Genomic DNA, 8646 nt, shown 5'->3' with positions numbered 1-8646 from the left:
GCCAAAGAGGGCTCACCCACTCTTCACATCCATGACGCCAAATCTAAAAGCCTCAATTATCTCTTTTTGAAATCATAATGGGCTGCTTCCCCAACCTTTCGTAGTTTCAGACTTTTGACGTGAACTATGTCACCTGGGAGGAAAGAGTTAGTAGGCTGTTCTGTGAGTAGAGGGAGAGAAACAGAAACATCACAATGTATACTGTTCAATTTTTCAAGGAGCCTGAGTGTAGTCGCCGACAATCACTTCCAGATTACCTGTAATTGGGTTACCCTTAGTCCATGGAGTGGGAAATGGTCTGCCCATAATGATCTCCAAAGGAGACAATTTAGTTATCTGATTAGGAGTCATGCGAAGCTTGCCTAAGACGGCAGGTGATAAATCCACCCAATTACTTGAGGGGTTCTCTAAGAGCCCCTTATTAAGGCATTCCTTAATGCTGGGATTTTTTCTTTCCACAATCCTTGAGCTCTGGGTATGATATGGAATATGAAAGTGCCAATCAATGTTCAGATACTTGCACAATTTCTGTGTTACCTTGGAAACAAAAGGTGTCCCATTGTCACTATAAGTAATTTTTTTTATTTTTATTTAACTTTAAATTTCTTTTGCAAGAATTTTAACCATGGTATTGGCATTTTCCTTTGAGCATGGAAAGTCCATCCATCTTCTACCGCTTACTCCTTTTCAGGGTCACGGGGAACCTAGAGCCTATCCCAAGGAGCATAGGCCACAAGGCAGGGTACACCCTGGACAGGGTGCCAGTCCATCACAGGGCAGAATCACATACACACTCACACACCCATTCATACACTACGCACTCTTTAGACACACCAATCTGCCTACAATGCATGTCTTTGGACTGGGGGAGGAAACCAGAGTACCCGGAGGGAACCCCCGCAGCATGGGGAGAACATGCAAACTCCACACACATGGCCCCGATGGGACTCAAACCCCGGACTCTGGAGGTGTGCGGCAAATGTGCTAACCACTAAGCCACCGTGCACTGTGTGTCTCGAATACAAAACCTCGATTTTATCGAAGAGATCACCCCTCTTTAGAATGGAAGGACAGAAGACGGAAGAGTGAGATGGCCATCAGGCAGTGTATTAAACCATCGGTGTGCAATGGGGAACAACCTTCTGAGGACCAAAACATGAGGTTCTCTGGAGAGGCCTGTGTCTGTAAGAAAGCGACATCAATGTCACAAGGAGTCAGATAATGTGAAAACGTGAAAAATGGAGACATTATTCTGGACAAAGGGGCTGGACAAGCCCTCTTTCAAAGGCCCACCTAACTATTTCATCAGTGAGTTAATTTACCACAGGCCTGTTCTGCGTTAGAGAAGTCATGACCTTTAACCTTAACAATAGCAAGCCTGTCAGGTAAAAGCGAGGCTTCTAAAAGATCAGAAACAAGCATGGAATGCGTTATAGGTGTACCATCAGTGGCAAAAAACCATGAGCATGCCATATCTTACCAAAATCATGTGCAACACTGAAAGCACAATGTGAATCAGTGTAAATAGTAACAGTCTTACCCTTAAGTTGATGCCAAGCATGTGTGAGAAAGTTCCGCAGCCTGAGCAGAATTAAAGGGAATAGAGTGAGTCATTAGGTTTATAACACTGATATCAACATATATTTCATTCCCTCCTTCCAGGGGATGCTGTGACAGATCAGAGCAGAGTGATGAGTCATGTATGTAGGTCAAACAGTCAAACATTTTCCAACCAAGCTTCAGGTGCGGGCTCCTCGAAGCACGCATGCAGAACTCTGTAAATGAACACGCCCTACGTTAGTAAGGAATCAATCACCAGCTGTATGCCTAACTCCTTTTCTACTGATAGCGGATATTGCTTACAATAAATTGGCCAAGTAGTTTTGGGGTTCACGGCATAAGGGGTTACCTTAATGAGGCCCCCTTTATTAGTATGCTTTCATTAGTATACCATAAAGTTTTAGGCACCGCCTCTAATGCTTCAGGCAGCGGATGTTCCGTGCAGTCAGTGTCATGCGCATCATCACCCACATGGCAGACCGAAGAGAAACACAGATTAGATGGAGCTAACAGAGTGAATCTACCATCATGCATTGTAAGAGAGCACTTCAGTTTAAACATTAAATCTCTACCTAGTAGGTTGAAAGGAGAAGACGGAATGACAACAAATTTGTGATAAAACATGATATCAAGATGGTCAGGAGTTCTGACATGCCGGGAGTGTGTTTATAAATGTGATGTATTAACTAAAAATAATACACACAAGATGTCTATCTGAACTTCAGTGTCACTTTTTAAAATTTATTTATTTTTTACTACGAGAACTTCTGGACTACATTTCCCAGCATCACACACTAGAACTATGGAATCGCTAATGCCCCCAAAGATGGTCTGCACTTATATAACGCTTTTATCCAAAGCACTTTACACTGTGTCTCATTCACCCATACACACACACACTCATAAGAGAGAAGTTTGGTTTGTATGGTCCATATCATTAATTGGTTTTGACAGGTCTAGGTCAAAGGTCATCAGCAATTATAATTATCTTGGCAGGTCAAAAGTCATCATCATCAGTCATAATTATGTTGAGAGATGTACACTAAAGATAATATTACATATGGTCTACACTTATGTCATTATCTTAAGAGGTGAAGGTCAAACATGGATAATGGTTTATATAATAAAGGTTTGTTGTAATCTGTTGCGTTCCCCCCCACATACATACATACATAAGGCTGATGAAATAATAAATAATGAATTTCCATGCACATCCAACCAAAAATATGACACACACACACGTCCAACCAAAAAATATGACACACACACAGGAGTTCGTCCGTCGATTTCGACGAGACCGAAGTTTCCATTTCTGCCTCCATTATGGAGAACACACACTGGGACTCGAGTTGCGCGTGAATTGGATTATAGTGAGGAAGACTTGCGCAGCATCGGCCTCATTCTCACTTCCTGGTGACCACCATTATCCAGTGGCAAGACCGCGTCAAGACGACGATGGCCCCTGGGCGACACACACACACACACACACACACACACACACACACGTTCTTTCACATAGATCAATACATTCATGTGCATTCCACACACACACACACACACACTCTCTCACTCAACAAAAAAAAACATGACAACTTCTAATGAAACTATGACAACTTTTAATTAAATTAATTTCAACCAACGAACTACACTGAGTTAGAGAAATGACCTTTTCCTCTACAATCAAATGTATTTTCAATTAACACTAAATTAATAATTTGTATAATAAACACAAGTTTTTAAGTTGATTACTCATAAAATTAAGTTGTTCCAACTAGTTTTTTCATATTATTTAAAAGGAATTTAAGTGTTATGTACTTAATTACCATAAATATGGACACAAGTTTTTAAGTTGACAATCATTTTTAAAATTATGTTCCTCCAATTAGATTTTCTCCAGTAGAATGCAACCTTTCAAACCAGGAAAAATTACTAACTTTAAGTTCTTTAACAACAGTAATTAAAATGCAGTGTAATTTACAATACAAATATCATACCTAACATCTCTGCAGGTTTTATAGACATAAAAGCACTGAATGAAATGAACAATATAGACAAAAATGAAACACTCTGCGTCTACTACTTTTATCCCTCTCATAGAAGTCTGGACTGAACGTATCTAGGCTATGCTTAAGTGAATCAACAGAATGACCAGGTTTATCTGTTGAAGGCAGAGCAACACATATCACTTTTACTTCCCTAATACTAGGAGGTTTCAATGTAAAACTTTTTCCTACTTGTATGAATGGTGCAGCGGCATTGGGATCGGTGCTAGAGCGCGCTTCAGCTCCTTCTGGCTGTGAGCCAGAGATCGGCTTATCTGCAGTGGGCTCTGTTTGCTCAATAAATGTGGTAGATTTTGTTATCTTTTTCTTTTTTCTACATCCACTGATTTTGTGTGATTTTATACATACCATTTCCACCCATAGTTACAGCTTATATTTTAATAATCACGAGAGGATATCAGACAGTGTTGGTTATAATGTTCAATCAAATAACAGGTATCAGATGCTATGTTGAATAACGTGCTAACCTGCGCCATGGAAACACCGTGGACTAAAACAGAGTGATATTTCAAGCAATGAAGTTTCTTTTGAAGTAGTAACAGAATTTGTCGATTCACGTATGCACAGCATCTCTAAGACACTGTATTCACGGAAACACCGTGAGCCCAAAATGTGACATTTCAACCAATACTTTTATCCAGATATGTACACGGAGGTAGAAAGAATTAAAATCATTCACTTACCTTCATCCAAATATCCTCGGTTCTGACACCAGGAAACTGTTAAGTTCTTTGTCCGATACCAGTCAGAACCAGAATTTGAACCCTGCTCTGGCTGATTTCCTCTCGTCTGGGCCCAGGAAAAAGTCCCACCGACACCATAGTTCAGTGAAAGCTTCTTAGTTTAATGACACAGAAAGCATAGTATATATAAACACAGAGAAATATTAATAAAGAATGATAAATGTCAATTGTAACAGGCCTCAGATAACATCAAAACATCTATTACATAGAGTAATATAAGACATAAAGATGTCTAGTCTACTAGATAAAAAGAGAAGAAGAACCGAGAAAAAGAGTGAGGGCGAAAGGCGGGGTGATTAGGAATGCTCAAAACAACACATTCCATAAATACTTTCCAGTACATTGTGACACAGAACCGAGACACAGAGATTGTTCCTGAAACTTATTACCCATTGTCTGATGAACAGTTCTAAAAGACGTTGGAAGTCATTAAGGCGGTTCTACCAGTTATTAAATACTCTTACTAACTGAACTGTGAATAATTCGTTAGTGTGTTGAAGAAATTAGAAAAAGCATCACTGTTTGTGTGTGTGTGTGTGTTTGTGTGTCTGTGTTTGTCTATTATTTATGACAAGAGTGAATTTCAAAGCATATTTTCGGTGTAATTAATGCAGAAAGTAAGGTAATAACAAAAGGTTCACAACTGCAACTACTGACAAAGTCTTTTTCATAGACATATGTGAAATTGGTGCTGTTGTTGATCAATTTATAAACCAGTCTACACTCACCAGCCTCTTTAATAGGAACACCTGAACTACTCATTCAAGCAAATATCCGAATCATGTGGCGGCAGCGCAATGTGTAAAATCATGCAGATACAGGTCAAGAGCTTCACTTGCCAAATGGGCTGTTTGAGTATTTCATAAACTGATGATTTCCTGGGATTTTACACAACAGACTGTAGAGTTTACACAGAATGGTGTGAAAAACACAAATCCAGTGAGCAACAATTCTGTAGGTGGGAAAAGCCTTGTTGTTAAGAGAGGAGACTGGTCAGACTGGTTTAAGCTGACAGGATGGCTGCAATAACTCAAATTACAATTGTACTTAGCAGAAAAGCATCTCAGAACAAAACAACATGTCAAGCATTATGTCAGGAATATATCAAATCAAAAGGATTATGAACTGAGGCTCTTTTCACCAGGCTTTGGTATTAACTCAAGAAATCCACACATATAAAGTAATCCAAACATTAAAGTCCATAAATGAAGTTATGTGTAATAAAGAGGAATCACACAGGAAAAACTATTGAAAACGCTAACAGAAATTTATTTAGTACTTAGTGGAGAAGCATTTGTTTGTAATGACAGCTTCAAGACGCTTCCTGTTTGAAGAAATTAATTGGCCGCAGTATTCAGGTGTGATTTTGGCCCATTCTTCTAAACATATTGTTTTTAAATCTTGTTCAACTGGATTCAAGCCAGGTGATTGACTGGGCCATTCTAATGCTGTATGCTTTGGATCGTTGTCCTGCTGGAAGGTCCACCCATGTCTCATCTTCATCATCCTGGTGGATGGCAGCAGATTCTTCTCAAGAATCTCCCAGTAAAGGGCTCTATTCATTGTTCCTTCAATTATATGAAGTCTGACAGTACCATGTTATAAAAAACAGCCCCACACCATGAAGCTTCCACCTCCAAACTTCACTGTTGGTATAGTGTTTTTGGGTGATGTGCAGTGCCATTTCTTCTCCAAAAATGGTATGTAGTATGACAGACAAAAAGTTCAATTTGGCTCTCGTCTGGCCAGATTACACTCTCCCAGTATTTCATAGCCTTGTCCAAATGAGTTGTTGCAAACTTTAAACGAGCTTTGACATGCCTTTTCTTTAGTAATGGAGTCTTGCGGAGTGAGCATGAGCAGTGGAGTGCATTGCCTTTTGTTTTCTCTGTAACGATGGTACCTGCTGCCTCCAAGTGTTTCTGGAGCTCTTTCTGAGTAGTCCTTGGCTCTTGGGCTACTCGTCTGACTATCCTTCTGACTCCCTAGTCAGAAATCTTGTGTGGAGCTCCTGTGCGTGGCCGGTTGATGACGGAGTGATGTTTCTTCCACTTGCGGATAATGGCCCCAATGGTGCTTACTGGAAGATTCAGAAGTTTTTAAATACGTCTGTATCCGATTCCATCAATATGTTTCACAACAATAAGGTTGCGAAGGTCTTGGGAGAGCTCTTTGCTTTTACCCATCATGAGCTGTTTCTTGTCTGCCACTTTGGTGACAAAAAGCCTTTTTATAAACCATCAATTTACTAACCCAGCTGATCTTAATTTGCACAGATAGGAGGTTTAATTACTTTCTAACTAGTTATGGATTTCAGCTGGTTCCTTGCCTTACCTTGCTTTGTCATTCCACTTTATTACACATAACTTTATTTATGGACAATGCTGGCTCAAATTTAGCCTATTACCCAAAAACACTTAAAATTTAGCCTATTTTTAGCCTATTAAAATTTAGCCCAAATTTAGCCTATTACCCAAAAACACTTAAAACACCCATAACAATGCACCCAGCTCTTTTCCTGTGAATAGATAGCTTCATACATAATAGTTAGTGGTCTCATATATGTTTTTGATTCATCTGCAATTACTCCAGTGGCAGTCCATCATAAGGAACAGACACAGACATGGGTCGACCCGTAAGCATTTCAAGCGGTGTTAGATACATATTGCTGTTAGTCCGCATGCAATGACCTAATAACGATAGGTCATTAGTGCAAGAGGTAGAGCATCTACCGAAATATGTTTAGTATCAGCACAAATTACGTTAACTTGAGATGGTATGCCAGATCTAGGACCTATCCCTGGTCAAGAAAAAAAAAAAAATTTTTTTGAGCACAAATATCACACTCAGTTTATCCTCCACCGTTGCCTGTAAGTACAGAGATCATTCCTCTACCTTCCCCCTCACACACTGGTTAAAATCATGGGCATCTGTAATACATACAGTGAGAAGTGCAGTAGGGATGATCAGAATTCAATTAAACTATTAGCTCGGTAAGTGGCGTTCCAACGCTTTTTCTAAAACCGCATTGCATTCAAACAACTCCAAACAGACGACACAATCCATGGGCCTAAACATCAGTATTTATCTATATATTTATATATTAGCAATTCTACCCTTAACCAGGTTGCACTCTGTAGTGATAGCTTTTAATTCAGCCAATTGGGCAGATCAGGGTGTTCATAATGTTTGTGAAATTTCAGACCCGAAACTTTTAAGTTCGAGGAAATATGAATTTCGGCTAGGCAATCATGAGTGTTCTCAGTGACTGGCTCCACAGAATTAATTAGGCACTACAACACTACAGTTGGTGTGTTAGGCACACTAATAGGTTTAAGAATTTCAACTTGGGTGGCACATAGATTAACCCCATATCCCCATATCCTGTTCTTTCAAAATAGAAATGACCTGGTGTGATGAATGTAAGATCGATGTGTGAGAGAGCAATTTTCCCAGTGATCTGCACTAAGAGAGCATCTCCAGCCGCGGCACGCACAGTGCTGGCAATCCTTGTGCCACCGAATCCAATGTTTTCAATATATAAACTACAGCCCTGTAAGCGCCCCACACTCCTGAGCCGGGACCCCCCCAGCGGCACCCCCCCCCCCCCAGTCACATATAACAAAGTCTTTGTTGACGTTTTCCAGCCATAATACAGGTGCAAAGCAGAAGTCCATTCAGTGTCAGGCTTGTCCAAAGAACACCCAGATCTCAGGAGTTTGTCCTGTAGAGAGCAATCAGTGATCCACTGCAGACCATACTTGATAACGTCCAGGAACATTTGTTGTGCTTTTATGGGGCGGAGGATGACCCCAATCATGTCCTGTCGGCCTTGGGAGCGTGCAAGAGAGTCTATGACCGCAGAGGAGTACACCGCAGGGGAGCCCACAGCCCCCGAAGGAGACGCTCCCAGGTGTACTACTGATCTAGGAATGTTAAGGGGAGTAACGGCCTTAAGCTCTCACATGCAGTCACTTGGAAAAAGCACTGATCAATAATAATATCATGTGGAATGGAATGGGTTACAGTTGGGACATCTTATATATATATATATATATATATATTCTATATACAACATACTATAAATAATGGAGCTACTGGGATGACTAGTTAGTTGACTGCGTAACTTTTGTGTAAAATACCATCCTCTTCCAGCCTTAAACATTGGTTACTGGGGGGGTTGGTTGTATTGCAGAACTTATCGCAGTTGTTATCACAGCTTGCTGTAATAATGCTAGACCCAGTGGGCATGTTCCTTCATCCTTTTCTGAGGATTGAAG

General features: G+C 40.3%; 1 long non-coding RNA gene across 1 annotated transcript; it reads right to left on the bottom strand.

Moving 5' to 3' along the window:
- Positions 1-242: 242 nt before the first annotated feature.
- LOC128608755 (uncharacterized) lies at positions 243-4678 on the bottom strand. Its single transcript, XR_008386117.1, has 3 exons — positions 4307-4678; positions 1910-3022; positions 243-1775 (listed from the first exon to the last, which is right to left on the bottom strand). It is a non-coding gene; the product is annotated as an uncharacterized LOC128608755 (long non-coding RNA).
- Positions 4679-8646: the final 3968 nt, after the last annotated feature.

This window comes from Ictalurus furcatus, chromosome 6 (genome assembly GCF_023375685.1).
Source record: "Ictalurus furcatus strain D&B chromosome 6, Billie_1.0, whole genome shotgun sequence".
In the NCBI taxonomy this organism is placed as follows: Eukaryota; Metazoa; Chordata; class Actinopteri; order Siluriformes; family Ictaluridae; genus Ictalurus; species Ictalurus furcatus.
The sequence above is the reverse complement of the archived record's forward strand: the minus strand, read 5'-3'. Positions and strand labels throughout refer to the sequence as shown.